The sequence below is a fragment of the Arachis stenosperma genome, chromosome 8, assembly GCF_014773155.1.
Source record: "Arachis stenosperma cultivar V10309 chromosome 8, arast.V10309.gnm1.PFL2, whole genome shotgun sequence".
Lineage (NCBI taxonomy): Eukaryota > Viridiplantae > Streptophyta > Magnoliopsida > Fabales > Fabaceae > Arachis > Arachis stenosperma.
In genome coordinates, this window is record NC_080384.1 from 12,910,835 (window position 1) to 12,934,715 (window position 23,881).

Genomic DNA, 23,881 nt, shown 5'->3' on the forward strand with positions numbered 1-23,881 from the left:
CTTTCTTCTGAGGTATCCCATTATTCACGGAATTCCTCTCAGAGGTGTACATGAACTGGTTGTTTGCAACCATGTCAATGAGTTCTTGAGCCTCTTCAGGCGTTTTCTTCAGGTGAATAGATCCACCTGCAGAATGGTCCAATGACATTTTCGAAAATTCAGAGAGACCATAGTAGAATATATCTAATATGGTCCATTCTGAAAACATGTCAGATGGACACCTTTTGGTCAGCTGCTTGTATCTTTCCCAAGCTTCATAGAGGGATTCACCATCTTTTTGTTTGAAGGTTTGAACATCCACTCTCAGCTTGCTCAGCTTTTGAGGAGGGAAGAATTTATCCAAGAAGGCAGTGACCAGCTTATCCCAGGAGTCCAGGCTATCCTTGGGTTGTGAATCCAACCATATTCTAGCTTTGTCTCTTACAGCAAAAGGGAAAAGCATGAGTCTGTAGACTTCAGGATCAACTCCATTCGTCTTTACAGTCTCACAGATCTGCAAGAACTCAGTTAAAAACTGATAAGGATCTTCATATGGAAGTCCATAAAACTTGCAGTTTTGTTGCATTAAGGCAACTAGCTGAGGTTTCAGCTCAAAGTTATTGGCTCCAATGGCAGGAATGGAGATGCTTCTTCCATCAAATTTGGACATTGGCTTTGTGAAGTCACCAAGCATTCTCCTTGCATTATTATTATTTTCGGCTACCATCTCCTTCTCTTGTTTGAAAATTTCTGAAAGGTTGTTTCTGGATTGTTGTAACTTAGCTTCTCTTAATTTTCTCTTCAGAGTCCTTTCAGGTTCTGGATCAATTTCAACAAGAGTGTCTTTATCCTTGTTCCTGCTCATATGAAAGAGAAGAAAACAAGAAAAGAAGAGGAATCCTCTATGTCACAGTATAGAGATTCCTTTATGTTAGTAGAAGAAGAAAGGGGTAGAAGAATGAAGAAGGAGATTCGGATAATTAGATGGAGAGAGGTGAAGAGAAGTGTTAGTAAATAAATAATTAAATAGAAGAAGAAAAGAGAAAGAGAAATTCGAAAATAATTTTTAAAAAGGGGTTAGTGATTTTCGAAAAATAAGATTAAAATTAAAATTTAAAACAAAAAGAATTTTTGAAAAAGGGATGAGATATTTTTGAAAATTAGAGAGGAAAAAGTAGTTAGGTAGTTTTGAAAAAGATAAGAAACAAACAACAAGTTAGTTAGTTGATTGAAAAAGATTTGAAATCAAATTTTGAAAAAGATAAGAAGATAAGAAGTTAGATAAGATATTTTGAAATCAAATTTTGAAAAAGATAAAATTTTGAGAAGGATAGGATAAAAAGATAAGATAAAAATTTTAATAAAAAGATATTTTGAAAAAGATTTAATTTTTAAAATGACTTAACTAACAAGAAACTACAAGATAAGATTCTAGAATTTAAAGATTGAACCTTTCTTAACAAGAAAGTAACAAACTTCAAATTTTTGAACCAATCACATTAATTGTTAGCTAATTTTCGAAAATTAGATATAAAAGATAAGAAAAAGATTTTTGAAAATAATTTTTAAAATTTTCGAAAAATAGAAAAAAAATAAAAAAGATATGATTTTTGAAAAAGATTTTGAAAAGATAAGATTTTTAAAATTGAAAATTTGACTTGACTAGTAAGAAACAACTAATTTTAAAATTTTTTTGACCAAGTCAACCCAAAATTTCGAAAATTTGGAGGGAAATAAGGAAAAGATATTTTTTTTATTTTTGAATTTTTAATTATGAGAGAGAAAAATAACAAAAATACTCAATGCATGAAATTTTTAGATCTAAACAATGAATGCATGCAAGAATGCTATGAATGTCAAGATGAACACCAAGAACACTTTGAAGTTCATGATAAACATCAAGAACATATTTTTGAAAAATTTTTAATGCAAAAAAAAATGCAAGACACCAAACTTAAAAATCTTTAATGTATGGAAAATATGAATGCAAAGATGCACATGAAAAATAAGAAAAGACATAAGACAAGAAAATATCAAGATCAAACAAGAAGACTTACCAAGAACAACTTGAAGATCATGAAGAACACTATGAATGCATGGAATTTTCGAAAATTGCAAGAAAAATTTTTAAAGCATGCAGTTGACACCAAACTTTAAAATTGACTCAAGACTCAAACAAGAAACACAAAATATTTTTTATTTTTATGATTTTATGATCTTTTTTGGATTTTTATTAATTTTTTCGAAAATATTTTTGGGAAAACGAAAAATAAAAGAAAAATTTTTGAAAAAGATTTTTGAAAAGAAAATTACCTAATCTGAGCAACAAGATGAACCGTCAGTTGTCCATACTCGAACAATCCCCGGCAACGGCGCCAAAAACTTGGTGGACGAAATTGTGATCCATGCTCTTTGTACTTGTATGAAATTTAATAATTGGCTCTATTTGAATTCACAACTCCGTTCAACTAACCAGCAAGTGTACTGGGTCGTCCAAGTAATAAACCTTACGCGAGTAAGGGTCGATCCCACAGAGATTGTTGGTATGAAGCAAGCTATGGTCACCTTGTAAATCTCAGTTAGGCAGATTAAATAGTTTTGGTTTTCGAAAATCAATAATAAAAAGAAAATAAAAGGGATAGAAATACTTATGTAAATCAAGAGTGGGAATTTCAGATAGGCGTATGGAGATGCTGTGCTCCTCTTGAAACTCTACTTCACTACTCGCTCTTCCAATCCTTCTTACTCCTTTCCATGGCAAGCTGTATGTAGGGCATCACCATCATCAATGGCTACTTTTAATCCTCTCGGGAAAATGGTCCTATGCGCTGTCACTGCACGGCTAATCGTCTGGAGGCATTACCCTTGTTGATAGCTACATCCCATCCTCTCAGTGAAAATGGTCCAAATGCTCTGTCACAGCACGGCTAATCATCTGTCGGTTCTCAATCAGGTTGGAGTAGAATCCATTGATTCTTTTGCGTTTGTCATCACGCCCAGCCTTCAGGAGTTTGAAGCTCGTCACAGTCATTCAATACCGGAATCCTACTCGGAATACCACAGACAAGGTTAGACCTTCCGGATTCCCAGGATCCTACTCGGAATACCACAGACAAGGTTAGACTTTTCGGATCCCCATGAATGCCGCCATCTATCTAGCTTATACCACGAAGATTCTGTTGGGGAATCTAAGAGATATGCGCGCGGCCTAAGGTAGAACGGAAGTGGTTGTCAATCACGCACGTTCATAGGTGAGAATGATGATGAGTGTCACGGATCATCACATTCATCAAAGTTAAGTGCAACGTATATCTTGGAATAAGAATAAAAGAGAATTGAATAGAAGGTAATAGTAATTGTATTGAAACTTGAGGTACAGCAGAGCTCCACACCCTTAATCTATGGTGTGCAGAAACTCCACTGTTGAAAATACATAAGTGAAAGGTTCAGGCATGGCCGAATGGCCAGCCCCCTAGAAGGTGATCAAAAGACCGAATGGTCAAGAGATGTCTAATACACTAGTTAAATGTTCTATTTATAATAAACTAGCTCCTAGGGTTTACATGAGTAAGTAATTGATGCATAAATCCACTTCCGGGGCCCACTTGGTGTATGCTTGAGCTGAGCTTGATTTATCCACGAGCTGAGGCTTCTCTTGGAGTTGAACTCCAAGTTATGACGTGTTTTGGGCGTTCAAGTCCGGATCATGACGTTTTTCTGGCGTTTAACTCCAGACAACAGCATGTACTTGGCGTTCAACGCCAAGTTACGTCGTCAATTCCCGAATAAAGTATGGACTATTATATATTGCTGGAAAGCTCTGGATGTCTACTTTCCAACGCCGTTGAGAGCGCGCCAATTGGAGTTCTGTAGCTCCAGAAAATCCATTTCGAGTGCAGGGAGGTCAGATTCCAACAGCATCAGCAGTCCTTTTGTCAGCCTTTTTCAGAGTTTTGCTCAAGTCCCTCAATTTCAGCCAGAAATTACCTGAAATCACAGAAAAACACACAAACTCATAGTAAAGTACAGAAATGTGAATTTAACATAAAAACTAATGAAAACATCCCTAAAAGTAGCTTGAACTTACTAAAAACTACCTAAAAACAATGCCAAAAAGCGTATAAATTATCCGCTCATCATATGCTAATGTGTACCAAGGTTGAATTTGATTCAAATTGGTATCTGGAATTGTCTAATAATACCCAAATTAGTCCTTTTCAATTAGAAAACCCTAATTGTCTTCTCTTCTTCGAACTATATGTTGTGTCCTTCTCTTTTTCGATCTCTTTCTCTTCTTTGACCTCTCTTCTTCGCCCTAATACCCAAATTAATTTCTCGTCTGCGTGAGTGATGATGGGTGGTGGCGAGAGAAGCCAAAGTAACTCAAGTAGGAACAACTCTGTAGGCAGACCTTATGGCAACAAAGGAATGCGCAATAAGGGACGTAAGAACGCCGTTTTCTGTAATTGCGGGCTTCGAACAGTGATGAAGTACTCAACGATGGCAGAAAATTTTGGTAGACCATTTTATGATTGTCCAAACTATGAGGTAATATTATGGCTTTGAAGAAAATGTTAACATGGTTTCACTTTGAGTTTGGATTCACCTGCATTTTTTACTTTGCAGTATGGAATCCATTGTAATTTTTTCACTAGGCTGATAGATGTGAAGAATCAGTTTGTGTAACACCCATTCCACAAGAAGTTTTGCATGAGTTAAATTGGAGGATGACAAGTTTGGAGAGTGATGTTAAGACGGTGAAGATGATGACAATGGTGCTGCTGGCTTTTGTAGTTACTTTTGGTGTGTGTTTAGGTGTTAGCTTGTTGGAGTTTATATTCAACAAATGATGATTATGTTATGATATTTTAAATATCTTAAGTGGTATGTAATGTCTTGATGAAGATGGAATGAATTGAAACACTAATTTTACATGAGTTCAACTCTTGATGCTGCACTTGTTCTACTAAAATTGTGTTCAATTAAACCAAAAAGAGATAAATCAAAACATGAACTGAACCAAAAACTTCATTAATTTAACATAACATAACTATTTTCGGAACATGGAACAAGTGTTGTTTGCACTAAAGCACATTGTGCATAACATGCTATCACAACCCAAAACATCATAGGCCATAACAATATTCAAAGGCCATGTGATGAGCGGATAATTTATACGCTTTTTGGCATTGTTTTTAGTATATTTTAGTTAGTTTTTATTATATTTTTATTAGTTTTTAGTTAAAATTTACTTTTCTGGAATTTACTATGAGTTTGTGTGTTTTTCTGTGATTTCAGGTATTTTCTGGCTGAAATTGAGGGACTTGAGCAAAAATCTGATTCAGAGACTGAAAAGGACTGCAGATGCTGTTGGATTCTGACCTCTCTGCACTCGAAGTAGATTTTCTGGAGCTACAGAAGCCTAATTGGCGCGCTCTCAACGGCGTTGGAAAGTAGACATCCTGGGCTTTCCAGCAATGTATAATAGTTCATACTTTGCCCAAGATTTGATGGCCCAAACCGGCGTTCCAAATCAGCTCAAAACTGCCCGGCGTTAAACGCCGGAACTGGCACAAGAATGGGAGTTAAACGCCCAAACTGGCACAAAAGCTGGCGTTTAACTCCAAGAGAAGTCTCTACACGAAAATGCTTCAATGCTCAGCCCAAGCACACACCAAGTGGGCCCGGAAGTGAATTTTTATGTCATTTACTCATCTTTGTAAACCCTAGGCTACTAGTTCTTTATAAATAAGACCTTTTGCTATTGTATTTTCATCTTTGGATCATTTTTAGATCTTAGGATCATCTTGGAACGCCTAGTTCTTAGATCATTGGGAGGCTGGCCATTCGGCCATGCCTAAACCTTGTTCTTATATATTTTCAACGGTGGAGTTTCTACACACCATAGATTAAGGTGTAGAGCTCTGCTGTACCTCGAGTATTAATGCAATTACTATTGTTCTTCCATTCAATTCAGCTTGTTCTTATTCCAAGATATTCATTCGCACTCAAGAACTTGATGAATGTGATGATTATGTGACGCTCATCATCATTCTCACTTATGAACGCGTTCCTGACAACCACTCCCGTTCTACAAGCAAACAAGGCTTGAATGTTTATCTCTTGGATTCTTTAATCGGAATCTTCGTGGTATAAGCTAGAATTGATGGCGGCATTCAAGAGAATCCGGAAGGTCTAAACCTTGTCTGTGGTATTCTGAGTAGGATTCAATGATTGAATGACTGTGATGAGCTTCAAACTCCTGAAGGCTGGGCGTTAGTGACAGACGCAAAAGAATCAATGGATTCTATTCCAACCTGATTGAGAACCGACAGATGAATAGCCATGCCGTGACAGGGTGCGTTGAACATTTTCACTGAGAGGACGGGACTGTAGCCACTGACAACGGTGATGCCCAACATACAGCTTGCCATGGAAAGGAGTAAGAAGGATTGGATGAAGACAGTAGGAAAGCAGAGAGACGGAAGGGACAAAGCATCTCCATTCGCTTATCTGAAATTCTCACCAATGAATTACATAAGTATCTTTATCTTTATGCTTTATTCATATATCATCCATAATCATTTGAATCTGCCTGACTGAGATTTACAAGATGACCATAGCTTGCTTCATACCAACAATCTCCGTGGGATCGACCCTTACTCGCGTAAGGTTTATTACTTGGACGACCCAGTGCACTTGCTGGTTAGTTGTGCGAAATTGTGATAAAGAGTTGAGATTTCAATTGAGTGCACCAAGTTTTTGGCGCCATTGATGATCACAATTTTGTGTACCAAGTTTTTGGCGCCGTTGCCGGGGATTGTTTCGAGTATGGACAACTGACGGTTCATCTTGTTGCTTAGCTTAGGTCTTTTTTTTCAGAGTTCTTAAGAATGAATTCTAGTGTTTCAAGGTGATGTTCTTATCATCACCAAAGCTGATTGATTCTCATCAATTTAGCTCTTGAATGCAATGTCCTGCTGAAGCTTGGCTAGCCATGTCTAATTCCTTTAGACTAAAGCTTTAGACTAACATTGCATGATTCCTGGAATTCTCATTAAGAATTTTGATATCTTTATTTTCTTCTTCCACTTAATTTTCGAAAAAATCCAAAAAAAATTACAAAATCATAAAAACCAAAAATATTGTATGTTGAGTCTAGTGTCTCATTTTAAGTTTGGTGTCAATTGCATGTTTCTGTTCTTCTTGCATTCATGCATGTGTCTTAATTGATCTTCAAAATGTTCTTGATGATTTCCTTGCTCTGATCTTTAAATTCTCTTGACTTGAGTGTTTTGTTGTTTCTCATAAGCATTCTCATTTTGTTAGTGTCAGTAGTATACAAACTGCTAAGTTTGGTGTCTTGCATGCATTGTTATTTGATTTTAGTTGCATTTTGATTATTCCTCATTATAAAAAAATCCAAAAATATTTCTAATTTGTGTCTTTTCAAGTCAGTAATACAGAGAATTGAAGATTCAGAACATACAGCAGAGGAATTATACAGAAAAAGCTGGACGTTCAAAACGCCCAGTGAAGAAGGAAAACTGGCGTTTAAACGCCAGCCAGGGTGCCTGGCTGGGCGTTTAACGCCCAAAAGGGTAGAGCTTTGGGCGTTAAACGCCAGAATGTGCACCATTCTGGGCGTTTAACGCCAGGATGGCACAAGAGGGAAGATTCTGTTTTCAATTCAAATTTTTTTCAAGTTTTCAATATCTTTTCAATCAAATCTTTTTCAAAATCAATTTCTTTCCATTTTCAAAAATACTTGCTATCAATTAATGATTTGATTCAACATTTCAAGTATGTTGCCTTTTCTGTTGAGAAAGGTTTAATGTTTGAATCATATCTTTTCTTGTTAGCCAAGTCATTAATTTTTAAAATCAAATCTTTTTAAATTGTTTTTCAAATCATATCTTTTCAATCAAATCTTTTTAAAACCATAACTTTTCAATCATATCTTTTTAATCACATCTTTTTCAAAATAGTTTTCAATCATATCTTTTTAATTTCTAATTTCAAAATCTTTTTCAAAAATCACTTGATTTCTTTTCCACTCTTGGTTTTCGAAAATCAATTAGTATTTTTTCAAAATGTTTTTAAAATCTTTTACTTTGTTTTTGAAAATTTCTTCCCCTCTTCTCACATCCTTCTATTTATGGACAAACACTCCTCCTCAATGCACAATTCAAACTCCATCATACTTGATAAGTTCGAATCTTCTACTTCTTCCTTCTATTTTTCTTTTCCTCTGACACCTCAAGGAATCTCTATACTGTGACATAGAGGATTCCATATTTTCTTGTTCTCTTCTCTTTCATATGAGCAGGAGCAAAGACAAAAGCATTCTTGTTGAGGCTGACCCTGAACCTGAAAGGACCTTGAAGCGAAAGCTAAGAGAAGCTAAGGCACAACTCTCTGTAGAGGATCTAACAGAAATCCTCAAAGAAGAAGACATGGCAGCCGAAAACAACAACAATGCCAACAATGCAAGGAAGGTGCTGGGTGACTTTACTGCACCTACTCCCGACTTCTATGGGAAAAGCATCTCTATCCCTGCCATTGGAGCAAACAACTTTGAGCTTAAGCCTAAATTAGTTTCTCTAATGCAACAGAATTGCAAGTTCCATGGACTTCCATTGGAAGATCCTCATCAGTTCTTAGCTGAATTCTTGTAAATCTGTGACACTGTCAAGACTAATGGGGTTGACCCTGAGGTCTACAGACTTATGCTATTCCCTTTTGCTGTAAGAGACAGAGCTAGGATATGGTTGGACTCACAACCTAAAGAAAGCCTGAACTCTTGGGAAAAGCTAGTCAATGCCTTCTTGGCAAAGTTCTTTCCACCTCAAACATTGAGTAAGCTTAGAGTGGAAGTCCAAACCTTCAGACAGAAGGAAGGTGAATTCCTCTATGAAGCTTGGGAAAGATACAAACAATTGATCAGAAAGTGTCCCTATGACATGCTTTCTGAATGGAGCATCATAGGTATTTTCTATGATGGTCTCTCTGAACTGTCCAAGATGTCATTGGATAGCTCTGCTGGAGGATCTCTTCATCTGAAGAAGACGCCTACAGAAGCTCAAGAACTAATTAAAATGGTTGCAAATAACCAATTCATGTACACTTCTGAAAGGAATCCTGTGAACAATGGGACAAATCAGAAGAAAGGAGTTCTTGAGATTGATACTCTGAATGCCATATTGGCTCAAAACAAAATATTGACTCAGCAAGTCAATTTGATTTCTCAAAGTCTGTCTGGAATGCAAAATGCACCAAGCAGTACTAAGGATGCTTCATCTGAAGAAGAAGCTTATGATCCTGAGAACCCTTCAATAGAAGAGGTGAATTACCTGGGAGAACCCTATGGAAACACCTATAATTCTTCATGGAGAAATCATCCAAATCTCTCATGGAAGGATCAACAGAGACCTCAACAAGGTTTCAACAACAATAATGGTGGAAGAAATAGGTTTAGCAATGGCAAGCCTTTTCCATCATCTTCTCAGCAACAGACAGAGAATTCTAAGCAGAACCACTCTGACTTAGCAACCATGGTCTCTGATCTAATCAAAATCACTCAAAGTTTCATGACTGAAACAAGGTCCTCCATTAGGAATTTGGAGGCACAAGTGGGTCAGCTAAGCAAGAAAATTACTGAACTCCCTCCTAGTACTCTTCCAAGCAATACAGAAGAAAATCCAAAAGGAGAGTACAAGGCCATCAACATGGCCGAATTTGGAGAGGAGGAAGAGGCAGTGAACGCCACTGAGGAAGACCTCAATGGACATCCACTGGCCTCCAATGAGTTCCCCAACGAGGAACCATGGGAATCTGAGGCTCACACTGAGACCATAGAGATTCCATTGGATTTACTTCTGCCATTCATGAGCTCTGATGAGTATTCTTCCTCTGAAGAGGATGAGTATGTCACTGAAAAGCAAGTTGCTAAATACCTTGGAGCAATCATGAAGCTAAATGACAAGTTATTTGGTAATGAGACTTGGGAGAACGAACCTCCTTTGCTCACCAAAGAACTTGATGACTTGTCTAGGCAGAAATTACCTCAAAAGAGAGAAGATCCTGGGAAGTTTTCAATACCTTGTACCATAGGCACCATGACCTTTAAGAAGGCTCTGTGTGACTTAGGGTCAAGTGTAAACCTCATGCCTCTCTCTGTAATGGAGAAGCTAGGGATCTTTGAGGTACAAGCTGCAAGAATCTCACTAGAGATGGCAGACAATTCAAAGAAACAAGCTTATGGACTTGTAGAGGATGTTCTGGTAAAGGTTGAAGACCATTACATCCCTGCTGATTTCATAGTCCTAGAGACTGGGAAGTGCATGGATGAATCCATCATCCTTGGCAGACCCTTCCTAGCCACAGCAAAGGCTGTGATTGATGTGGACAGAGGAGAATTGATCATTCAAGTGAATGAAGAATCCTTTGTGTTTAAGGCTCAAGGATATCCCTCTGTCACCATGGAGAGGAAGCATGAAGAGCTTCTCTCAAAACAGAGCCAAACAGAGCCCCCACAGTCAAACTCGAAGTTTGGTGTTGGGAGGCCACAACCAAATTCTAAGTTTGGTGTTGAACCCCCACATTCAAACTCTAAGTTTGGTGTTGGGAGGTTCCAACATTTCTCTGAGTATCTATGAGGCTCATTGAGAGCCCTCTGTCAAGCTACTGACATTAAAGAAGCGCTTGTTGGGAGGCAACCCAATGTTATATTTAATCTATTTTCCTTTGTTATTTTATGTTTTCTGTAGGTTGATGATCATGAGAAGTCACAAAATCAATTGAAAGAGCAAAAACAGAATGAAAAATAGAAAGAAAAATAGCACACCCTGGAGGAAGACCTTGCTGGCATTTAAACGCCAGTAAGGGCAGCAAATGGGCGTTTAACGCCCAGTCTGGCACCATTCTGGGCGTTTAACGCCAGAAAGGGGCACCAGACAGGCGTTAAACGCCAGGAAGGGGCAGGAAGTTGGCGTTAAACGCCAGAAATGGGCACCAGCCCGGCGTTTAACGCCAGAATTGGCACAGAGAACAATTTTGCTCGCCACTTGGTGCAGGGATGACTTTTCCTTGACACCTCAGGATCTGTGGACCCCACAGGATCCCCACCTACCCTACCACCCTCTCTCTTCTTCACCCATTCACCAATCACCTCAACACCTCTTCCCCAAAAACCCTTCACCTATCAAATCCCATCTTTCTCTTCACCACTCACATCCATCCTTCATAAAACCCCACCTACCTCACCATTCAAATTCAAACCACTTTCCCTCCCAAACCCACCCTCCCATAACCGAACCCTACCCCTCTCTCCACCCCTATATAAACCCATCTTCACTCCCTCATTTTCACACACCCTAAACACTACTTCTCCCTCTTTGGCCGAACCGCAAAGCCACCTCTATCTCCTCTATTTCTTCTTCTTCTACTCTCTTCTTTCTTCTTTTGCTCGAGGACGAGCAAACCTTTTAAGTTTGGTGTGGTAAAAGCATTGCTTTTTGTTTTTCCATAACCATTTATGGCATCCAAGGCCGGAGAAACCTCTAGAAAGAGGAAAGGGAAGGCAAAAGCTTCCACCTCCGAGTCATGGGAGATGGAGAGATTCATCTCAAGGGTGCATCAAGACCACTTCTATGAAGTTGTGGCCTTGAAGAAGGTGATCCCCGAGGTCCCTTTTAAACTCAAAAAGAGTGAATATCCGGAGATCCGACATGAGATCCGAAGAAGAGGTTGGGAAGTTCTTACCAACCCCATTCAACAAGTCGGAATCTTAATGGTTCAAGAGTTCTATGCCAATGCATGGATCACCAAGAACCATGATCAAAGTGTGAACCCGAACCCAAAGAATTGGCTTACAATGGTTCGAGGGAAATACTTAGATTTTAGTCCGGAAAATGTAAGGTTGGCATTCAACTTGCCCATGATGCAAGGAGATGAACACCCTTACACTAGAAGGGTCAACTTTGATCAAAGGTTGGACCAAGTCCTCATAAACATCTGTGAAGAGGGCGCCCAATGGAAGAGAGATTCAAGAGGGAAGCCGGTTCAACTGAGAAGGCATGACCTCAAGCCCGTGGCTAGGAGATGGTTGGAGTTTATCCAACGCTCAATCATTCCCACTAGCAACCGGTTTGAAGTTACTATAGACCGGGCCATCATGATTCATAGCATCATGATTGGAGAAGAAGTAGAAGTTCATGAGGTTATAGCCCAAGAACTTTATAAGGTGGCGGACAAGTCCTCTACCTTGGCAAGGTTAGCCTTTTCTCATCTCATTTGTCACCTCTGTTATTCAGTTGGAGTTGACATAGAGGGAGACATCCCCATTGATGAGGACAAGCCCATCACTAAGAAAAGGATGGAGCAAACAAGAGATCCCACTCATCATGAAATCCCTGAGATGCCTCAAGGGATGCACTTTCCTCCACAAAACTATTGGGAGCAAATCAACATCTCCCTAGGAGAATTGAGTTCCAACATGGGACAACTAAGGGTGGAGCACCAAGAACATTCCATCCTCCTCCATGAAATTAGAGAAGATCAAAGAATCATGAGAGAGGAGCAACAAAGGCAAGGAAGAGACATTGAGGAGCTCAAGCACTCCATAAGGTCTTCAAGAGGAAGAACAAGCCGCCATCACTAAGGTGGACCCGTTCTTTAATTTCCTTGTTCTTTATTTTCCTATTTTTCGAAATTTTATGCTTATGTTTATCTATGTTTGTGTCTTGTGATCATTAGTGTCTTAGTGTCTATGCCTTAAAGTTATGAATGTCCTATGAATCCATCACCTTTCTTAAATGAAAAATGTTCTTAATTGAAAAAGAGAAGAATTGCATGAATTTTGAATTTTATAACAGATTAATTATTTTGATGTGGTGGCAATACTTTTGTTTTTTGAATGTATGCTTAAACAGTGCATATGTCTTTTGAATTTGTTGTTCATGAATGTTGGCTCTTGAAAGAATGATGAAAAAGAAGACATGTTACTGAGGATCTGAAAAATCATAAAAATGATTCTTGAAGCAAGAAAAAGCAGTGAATACAATAAAAAAAGAAGAAGAAGCGAAAAAAAACGAAAAAAAGGGAGAAAGAGAAAAAGGAAAGAAAAAGAAAGAAATAAAGTTGTGATCCAAGGCAAAAAGAGTGTGCTTAAGAACCCTGGACACCTCTAATTGGGGACTCTAGCAAAGCTGAGTCACAATCTGAAAAGGTTCACCCAATTATGTGTCTGTGGCATGTATGTATCCGGTGGTAATACTGGAAGACAGAGTGCTTTGGGCCACGGCCAAGACTCATAAAGTAGCTGTGTTCAAGAATCATCATACTTAACTAGGAGAATCAATAACACTATCTGGATTCTGAGTTCCTATAGAAGCCAATCATTCTGAATTTCAAAGGATAGAGTGAGATGCCAAAACTGTTCAGAGGCAAAAAGTTAAAAGCCCCGCTCATCTAATTAATACTGATCTTCATAGATGTTTTTGGAATTCATTGCATATTCTCTTCTCTTTATCTTATTTGATTTTCAGTTGCTTGGGGACAAGCAACAATTTATGTTTGGTGTTGTGATGAGCGGATAATTTATACGCTTTTTGACATTGTTTTTAGTATGTTTTTAGTATGTTTTAGTTAGTTTTTATTATATTTTTATTAGCTTTTAGTTAAAATTTACTTTTCTGGACTTTACTATGAGTTTGTGTATTTTTTTTGTGATTTCAGGTATTTTCTGGCTGAAATTGAGGGACTTGAGCAAAAATCTGATTCAGAGACTGAAAAGGATTGCAGATGCTGTTGGATTCTGACCTCCCTGCACTCGAAGTAGATTTTCTGGAGCTACAGAAGCCCAATTGGCGCGCTCTCAACGGCGTTGGAAAGTAGACATCCTGGGCTTTCCAGAAATGTATAATAGTTCATACTTTGCCCAAGATTTGATGGCCCAAACCGGCGTTTCAAATCAGCTCAAAACTGCCCGGCGTTAAACGCCGGAACTGGCACAAGAATGGGAGTTAAACGCCCAAACTGGCACAAAAGCTGGCGTTTAACTCCAAGAGAAGTCTCTACACGAAAATGCTTCAATGCTCAGCCCAAGCACACACCAAATGGGCCCGGAAGTGGATTTTTATGTCATTTACTCATCTTTGTAAACCCTAGGCTACTAGTTCTTTATAAATAAGACCTTTTGCTATTGTATTTTCATCTTTGGATCATTTTTAGATCTTAGGATCATCTTGGAACGCCTAGTTCTTAGATCATTGGGAGGCTGGCCATTCGGCCATGCCTAAACCTTGTTCTTATGTATTTTCAACGGTGGAGTTTCTACACACCATAGATTAAGGTGTGGAGCTCTGCTGTACCTCGAGTATTAATGCAATTACTATTGTTCTTCCATTCAATTCAGCTTGTTCTTATTCCAAGATATTCATTCGCACTCAAGAACTTGATGATTGTGATAATTATGTGACGCTCATCATCATTCTCACTTATGAACGCGTTCCTGACAACCACTCCCGTTCTACAAGCAAACAAGGCTTGAATGTTTATCTCTTGGATTCTTTAATCGGAATCTTCGTGGTATAAGCTAGAATTGATGGCGGCATTCAAGAGAATCCGGAAGGTCTAAACCTTGTCTGTGGTATTCTGAGTAGGATTCAATGATTGAATGACTGTGATGAGCTTCAAACTCCTGAAGGCTGGGCGTTAGTGACAGACGCAAAAGAATCAATGGATTCTATTCCAACCTGATTGAGAACCGACAGATGAATAGCCATGCCGTGACAGGGTGCGTTGAACATTTTCACTGAGAGGACGGGACTGTAGCCACTGACAACGGTGATGCCCAACATACAGCTTGCCATGGAAAGGAGTAAGAAGGATTGGATGAAGACTGTAGGAAAGCAGAGAGACGGAAGGGACAAAGCATCTCCATTCGCTTATCTGAAATTCTCACCAATGAATTACATAAGTATCTCTATCTTTATGCTTTATTCATATATCATCCATAACCATTTGAATCTGCCTGACTGAGATTTACAAGATGACCATAGCTTGCTTCATACCAACAATCTCCGTGGGATCGACCCTTACTCGCGTAAGGTTTATTACTTGGACGACCCAGTGCACTTGCTGGTTAGTTGTGCGAAGTTGTGATAAAGAGTTGAGATTTCAATTGAGTGCACCAAGTTTTTAGCGCCATTGATGATCACAATTTCGTGCACCACCATGCATACATGTTTCAAAGGTTACATTACAAAAATACACATTGTTTAACCATAGCATTCAACTACAATAACATGAACTCAAAAAGCCATTACACTTTGTGCTAGTTAGACATTTTTTTTGGTGGGTTGAATCCTGGAGTTGGAACAAATTTTAAGAAGGAGGCCAGTTTTTCAGAGGTTGCTACACTAGCTCCCTGAATAGTCTCTCTTGAAATCTCAGTTGGATGTGGAGCAGCCGCAGCAGAAGCAGCAGTGGATGAAGTTGTCCTCTTGACAGGGAGTTTGTCTATGCATCTCTCACTTTTAGTTCTCAGAAGCCCTTTCTTGACAATCTTTGTAGTCTTTGCAGCCTATGATAGCAATAACAACAATAAAAAGTGTCATTATATGGATGATGACATTGTCAAGAATCATATTAGCTGACCAAAAACATATCCTCTCAAGTTAACAAGAAAATGGATTTGTTTGTTTCCAGATTGATTAACTCAAGCTCTAATTTTGATTAATATTTTTAATATTATTATTACCTGAGTTGTAGGTTCTTGTTCATCTCCTAGACCCCCTTCAGCAGCAACTTCTGTTTGAGTTTTAGTTTGTCATCCTTCAGCACCAACCTCACATTCTGCACTAACAACCTCACCTTCCTTACCTTTAGCACCAGCATCACCCTCATGTGCAGCATCTTCAGCAGCCTTTGCAACAGCTGTTAACTCATCAGCCTTTTGTATTTTTGCTATTTTACAACTTCTTGTTGTGTGACCAACATCTCCACATGTCTCACAGGTGAATTTGCCATATTTTCGCTTCAATTTTGTTGCAGTGCGCTCTTGGCTCCCCCGAACAGGTGCCTCATGTGCATCTTTTTTTCTTGCATAATGTGATGGCTTGCCACGGGACTTGATCCTTACAGGTGGTAAGCAATGAAGGTATTGTGAGGTTTCCTACAACTGTTGGCCTCTTACCGGGTTAATATGGTACTCATAAGTCTTGTTGTATGAGCCCATTGTTAGCCATGCATGGACATAATTCTCAAGTCTATCATTCATGACTGAAATTGCAGCTATTGCATGACGACAAGGTAACCCTAGAAAATAATAAAATTGAGTAACTAAGTGTGTTAATAGGTATGCTACCGTGCAATTATACAAAAAAATAAAATCAAATCAAATATTACTTACCGGATAACTGCCAAGACCTGTAGCTACATGTTTGGTTTCCCAAATCAACCACCACATTATGTGGTTCACCATGCACTTCAAACATGACTTCAGCCGCATCTCTAGACCACATTGGTGTATGATACCTGCTGTAATGCCTCTCCTTTGCAAGTCTACTTTGTTGAATCGGAGGTAAGTGTCCCACATGGCTAGAGAGTTTCAGTTTGTTTCTTGCCATACTAGTCATGGCATACCTCCTAACCTCCTCCAGTAAAGTCAAGACGGGCTTGCATCTGCATGGTTTGGTGGCAGCATTGAACACCTCACACATGTTGTTACACACATTGTCAACCTTTGGAAAATCCTTGTAGTGAACCCTGGTCCATGCCTGCCTAGGAAATTTGTCTAAATATGCCCATGCCTTCTCATTCACCCTCTTTATAGACTGCATATGCCCGTTGAATTCCTGGACAGTCATTGCTCTAACACACTTCCAAAGCAAACTCTTCAAGTGTGAGTCCTTTCATTGTTTCTGAAAGTTTTGCCAAAGGTGCCACGCACAGAAACGGTGATGCGCACCTAGCATAACCTCACGCAATGCTGGGATTAGACCCTACAAGATAACAAAATAGTCATTTAAAAACTTGAGCAAATAACAGATTCTTGAGTTTTACCAGTTATATAATAATAAATTGAAAACAGGGTCTAATTTGAACTTATGCGCTTAAGGATTCCTAAATTCTGCAATTGGAATAACAATAGTATACTAAATGAAGTTGATTGTATAAAAAGTCCAGCAAGGCTAATCAAGTTTTTAACCAAGTTTCTATACTATACAAATCCAGCAAGGCTAGTACAATGCTATTTGAAACGAATTGAAATTAAAATGAATTATTTTGTTTGGAATCAATTATTAATATAAAATAGCCCTTCGAATTGTGTTCATTAATTCAAAATGGTCCTCAAAATCATATAACGTGCCTCTAATTGAAGCATATACGTTACCTTCTGCATGTCAGAGATAAAGCACCAACCATGCTCTGTCTGATCTCCAATGTCTTCATGCAAGAGTTCCAAGAACCACTTCCAGTTGTCTTTGTTCTCAACATGAATAATTGCCCATGCAATTGGGTACACATGATTATTCGCGTCCTGACCCATGGCGCATAGCAGCCAACCTCCATAATAGGTCTTCAAAAAAGCCCCATCAAGTCCTATCAAGGGTCTACAGCCACCCAAAAAACCTTTCTTGCATCTATGTAAACAGACATAAAATCTTCTCCGTTAAGCATCGGACTAACACCTAACTTGACAGTTGAACTCGGATTAGATCTCAATAGCTCCTCTGCATAATCTCTGAGTTTAGCATCTTCTGCAGCTTCATCACCCCTCACTATTTTTCTTGCATCACCCAAAGCTCTTGTAATTGTAGTCATAGACAATTGTATTCCAGTTTTTGCTTTAAAGTAATTAAAAACCTCACAGTGTCTAAATGTTGGGAGTTTCCTAACCTTCTTAACAAGTACATCAGTTACCCAAGACCTAATTGCACATCTATTCTTAAAAGTTCTCTCACATGTATGATCATCATTAAAAGTCTTAATCTTCCAACATCCATTCGGTTTGCTATAAGAACAAAACACCATCTAGGGACAATCTTCATTCTTGCATACCATCCTACATCTAGTAGTATCATTTTTCTTGTACCTAACACCCCTACCCTCTTGCAATGTATAATTTCTAACCCCTTTCTTAAAAGCATCCCTAGTGGTAAACTCTATATCTAGCTCTAACCTCACATGTACAAACTTGGCAGCATCATTGAAGATGGGATTCATAGCTGGGTCTGCTTCATCCTCAAAGTCTGGTGGAGTTTTCAATTCATCAGATTTTCAACAATCATCAGAAAAAGACACTGCCATACAGATTCATGCATTACATCACTTACAGAAAAAGAATAAAATCAATACATATGCACATTAATTATAATAAAATATACTTTACATACATTGCAAGTTTTCTTCTTTCTCATCATCATCTACCTCCTTCTCATAATCAGATGCATCCATTAAAGGGTGACGAAAAGTGTCTTCATCATTAATAGCCTTTTTCTTGCCTTCATCATTGTCACTATCAGTCTTCCTTTTTCTCCTATCGCTGTTAGGACCAACATCATCATTGTTGTCACTGCTTGAATCTACAGAGTCAAGTGGCTTGTATAAACTGTCCTCTGCAGACTCATAAGAATCAGATGAGTTATCAACATTCAACTGAAATGGCTCCTTGCTTGCATGTTTCCTCCAGCCTTGTGATCTTGTGATATACCTTCTAGGCATTTTTGTAGATATGTTGAATTTAAAATTAATAGGCTTGAATTGTTTCTTTGATGTACTAGGTTTCTTGATTTGTGCATTGTTGGTTGAAGGAGTAGGTAGAGAGCAAACTTTCTGAGATATGGGTTTAGATGTAATGGGATTTGGTTGGGATAGAGACTTAGGGGACTTCGCCTGTGAACATGATTTGTGGATATTAAAATTGAGGGTAGTTGATTTTGGTGGAATGGGATTGGAGGGAGTGGGCTTGGGAACAATGGGCTGGGGGACAATGGGCTTGGGAGCAATGGGCTGTGTCACAGTGGGCTTAGGAGTAATGGGCTTGGAGGCAGTAGGCTGGGGGGCAGTGGGCTGGGGGGCAATGGGTTGGGGGGCAGTGGACATGGGGCAGTGGATAGGGGACAGTGGACTTCGTGCAGTGGATTTCAGTTCAACTGGATAAAGGTAATTAGTTCTTCAAGTTGACTTAATATTGTGCTGGTTTTCTTCACAGCTTCAACACCTTCTACTTTATCTTCTTCCATGCCTTCCATTCCAACCTTCTGACCTATAGCATGATCTTCGTCAGACAACTCCATTACATCAATTATATCATGAATTGAAGGTCCATGCTCAAAATAGATGTGGATGACGTTGTTATTCTCATGGCAGTGCTTGATCATACTAACAAGATCCTGGTCAACTTGCAATCTCCTAAGACCAAAATCCAACACATCTTCAGGGTCCAAAAATCAACATGCTTCAGCCTTATCATATCCCAGTTCTCTATAATAACATGTTACCGCAAACACATCAATATAGTCTTCATCGACTCCAACCCATTCATCATACAGGTCAGATGTGTAGATAAAATTTTCACCAGGATCTGTCTTAAACTTTTCACCATGGTGAAAAATAAGTTTCAATCGATCAGGCATCTAAAGTTTACAGCACAATGCACAAAACAGACAGCATTAATCATTTTGTCGCAAAACAACCATATTGCAAAGAACTAGAAATCAACACTATATTTGTAATAAGAACGCATATATTTACTTCCTATTGACTATAACTTAAACCAGATTATGATTTATGTGGTTACAAGTTTCATATTAGAAACCCTAAACCCTAACATTTGCGCCATTAACAACCACAACATTCTAAACCACTCCCTTACATATACAACAACGCATTCACACATAAGTATCAAGAACCCTCAATGAAATACAAAAAATGAAAGAGAATGATCAATATGAACTGTTATCTCTCACCGTCGGCAGTGTACGAAGGTGATGCTTCGTCGATAACTCCTTCACTGACTGGAGAGAATAGATTCTTAGGATGATCCTCGGCGAGCAAATGTGAGTGGGAAGTATGGGAGAATGAACAGACAGAGAAGAAGAGAAAGCTTTTCTGAAATTTTGGTGGAAAACGTTGAAATGGAAGGGGGACCAACAAGAATAGTTTATGAAAAAGGGGAGAAGATGTTATTTGAAACGAGGTCGTTTTACACACTTAGGGCATCCTCACATAAAACGACGTCGTTTAATGGAATGTCTACATGGCAGTTAACGTTCCACATCAGCAACGTCTAGACGGCGCTTCTGCAAGGGACTAACGGAGATGCACGTTTTTGAATTTAAGGGATTTAGTTAGTCATTTTTAAAAATCAAGGACTAAATTGAATACCAATTTGAAATTTAGGGACCATTTTGGGCATTTACTCTTAAACAATATATATAATTTCATAAGAATTTTAATAAATTTATACTTTTTAAATTCACAAACATTAAAATCTTTATAATTTTAAATATGTAATAAATATAATCATAAACCAAATTTTTTGAAACAAAATAATAAAACCAATATTATTCAAAATAAAATAAATATTATCCAAAATATATAATTAAATATCTTCAAGTTTATAATTAATTAAATATAAAATATAACCTAAAATATAACTTAGATGATCTTTAATTATCATCTTCATTCTTTTATTGTAAAAAATGGTTCTGACAAAAAAAAAATGTCTAGTCTATCGAAAAAGTCTGCCTACCCCACCAAAATTCGCCAAAATCCACAGATTAAACAGTGTAAGTTAGGCAAATTTTTTAAGTTTAGCGAATTACAGAAATTAATCCAACGGATTTTGGCCCATTTGTCCTCTTTAGTTTAATTATTTATGCATGTTATATAGTTTATGCTTATGGCTATGATCTTATTTAATTAATTATTTTTTTTCTTAAAGAGCTTGTTATTAATTGGTGAAATCCGAGGCCAGTATTGCAATTACAGCCATTCAAATGCATGTATAATTGTTTGGTGAGTTCCATCGTGTAGAAAAAAGATTCTTTCTACACCTATAGAAAGACACATGTCGATATTAAAAGAGAGTAAGGAATTATGCATGCAAAATTAGACAATATGTTCTACAAAGTTGGGTCCCACTAATCTATAGATTTGTGTTTAGTTAGTTCTATAATAAAATGTTTTATGTGCTAAATAGATGCTGCTTTATATTAATTACCATATTAATTATTCAATTATATTTATTCATTTATTTACACATTTTTTTCTTAGTAGGTGTAGATATTTATTATATCTTTTTTAAGTCATAAAAAAAGAAAAATATTTTAAAAAAACTATTAAAAAAATACAAGAATAATACGACAGATTCAATGTACATTCACATGCATATTAGTTATTGAATAGTCCTTATTAATTTTTATTAGGTCAAAATCACTTAAATATTTTCAACACTCAACATAAATATATTTTAAATTCAACAAAAATATGAAACTTATACCTATTCAACTATTCCTTTCACAAAATTAAAAATTAAAAATTAAAAGTAACAAATACCTCCTAAGTAAGGAGTAAATCAGTAATATATATCACAATCATGCTTTCATATACTTGTAGATAAATTTAAATCATCAAACATCAAAATTTAAATAACTTAATGCATTTAAATTATAATATTTTAAATATGAATGTCATGGGAATGTAAATTTTTTTTCTTTATTTTTTTTTTTTGTACATGACAAAATAAAAGTATGCATTTTCTGTCATAGTCCTGCAAACAGTGATGGACCCATAAAATTTTAAGAGCGAAGGCAAAAATATATTTTTTGAAATAAATTTTGTTGAACATTGTTAATTATATTAAAAATATAATAGAAAAATAAAATTTAAAAAGAGTTTGTGAATACTTTCATTTTTAAAATACTATTTATTATATATAACTTATAATTATTTCTAAAATTTAAACTTAAAACATATTTTATTATTTAAAATACTATTTAGGGATAAGTACTTTTTTCGTCCCCAACGTCTGGGGTCAAAATCAAAATCGTCCCCGACCTTTTTTTCTTATTAAAATCATTCTCAACGTTACAAAACATTATAAAATCGTCCTTTTCTACTTCAATTTTATTTTTTTTTACCAAATTAACCTTATTAAATAATAAAAATAATTAAAAATTTAAAACAAAACCTAACCCCCCCCCCCCACCCCCTCACCACACTCCCGTATCACCCCACTCCCTCACCCCTCACCCCCTCACCGTAACTCCCACCCCCTCACCCCACTCCCTCAACCCCCTCACCGTAACCCCCCATCCCCTCATGCCATTGTTTGGGCTGCCTCAGAGGTGTACCCGCTGCCGCCCCTGCATCCAACCCGCAGTCACCGGCCGTCGCAAGCTTGCATGGAAGCACCACCGCTGCCGTCTAGCTCCCGACCCTCGGCTGTTCGCTGTTCGAGTTCTCCCTGCCTCTTCCTGAAGCCGCCACTTGCCCCTGCAAGCCCTCGCCGCTTTGTCCTCCATCTCGATTTGAAGGGAAGACCGCCACCAGTAGTGGTGGTGGATTAGTCACAAGATGGCCTTGTTCTCAAGATGGCCCAACCACTCCCACGCCATCAACAACTCCACCGCCGCCTTGTTCTCACGATGGCCCAACTACTTCCGTGCCACCAACAGCTCCACTATCACCAAGATCCAAGATCCTCAAGATCCATTCTGAAGTCTTGGCAGCTGCTAGGTTAACCACTTGCACCGTGGTGGCAGCCGCGGTGGCTTCTATGTCTTCGCTTTCCGATCACGCCGCCCGTGCCGATTCTTCTTTTCACTTTCTGTTCTTCTCTTCTTCGGGTTGATGAGTCGGTAAACTTTGATGGCATAGATTATAGTTTGTTAATATGGATTTAAATTATAGGAACAAACCCCCCTTACAATTCTGTTTTAAATTATGGATTTCTTCATTTTTGTTTAGGTTGTGGTTTTAAAATTGTTTTTGGTGCTGATCTTGTGGGAGTTTTGTTTCTCTGTTCGAGTATTGTGTTGAGCATTCAATTGATGTTGGTGCGGAGGTGTTGATTTTGTTCAATCGATTGGGTGATATTGTTCAACCATTCAGATGTTGATTTTAATAGATGAAGAGTTAGTAGGATTGATGTTAGAGTTAAGGGTAGTGGGTGCTATGGTGGTGGAGGTGGTCGTGGTGGTGGTGAAGAGAGAGAAAGAGAGAGGTGGTGATAGAGAGGGAGAAGAAGATGGAGAAAGAGGTGGGGGCAGCGGTGGTGGGGTGACGAAAACGGAGAGAAGAGAAAGACTGAAAGAGAGTGAGAGCTACGCCAGGGATGGAGAGGTTTCTTTTGTTTTTTAATATTAATTTTAATATTTTTTTTGTAAAAGGGTAAAATTGTCAAAAAATATTGTTTATGGATAAAAGGATGATTTTATAATGTTTTGTAACGTAAGGATGATTTTAATAAGAAAAAAAGGTCAGGGACGAAATTGATTTTGACCCCAGACATTGGGGACGAAAAAAGTACTTATCCGATCCCTACTATTTATTATATATAATTTATAAAAAAAATATTTTTTTTCTAAAAGTTAAACTTAAAACATGTCTGTTCCTCACTAATTCCTTTTAAATTTTATATCTCTATTATATTTTTAATATAATTAACAAAGTTCAACAAATTTTATTTTAAGATATATTTTTTTTTCCTCATTCTTAAAATTTTCTGGATCCATCACTGTTTGCAGAATTATGACAGAAAATGCATAATTTTATTTTGTCATGTAAAAAAAATAAAAAAAAATTATATTTCCATGACATTCATATTTTAAAAATCATAATTTAAATGCATTAAGTTATTTAAATTTTGATGTTTGATGATTTAAATTAA

General features: G+C 37.6%; 1 non-coding gene across 1 annotated transcript; it reads right to left on the minus strand.

Moving 5' to 3' along the window:
- Positions 1–8,840: 8,840 nt before the first annotated feature.
- On the minus strand, positions 8,841–8,948 carry LOC130947011 (small nucleolar RNA R71). Its single transcript, XR_009072425.1, has one exon. It is a non-coding gene; the product is annotated as a small nucleolar RNA R71 (small nucleolar RNA).
- Positions 8,949–23,881: the final 14,933 nt, after the last annotated feature.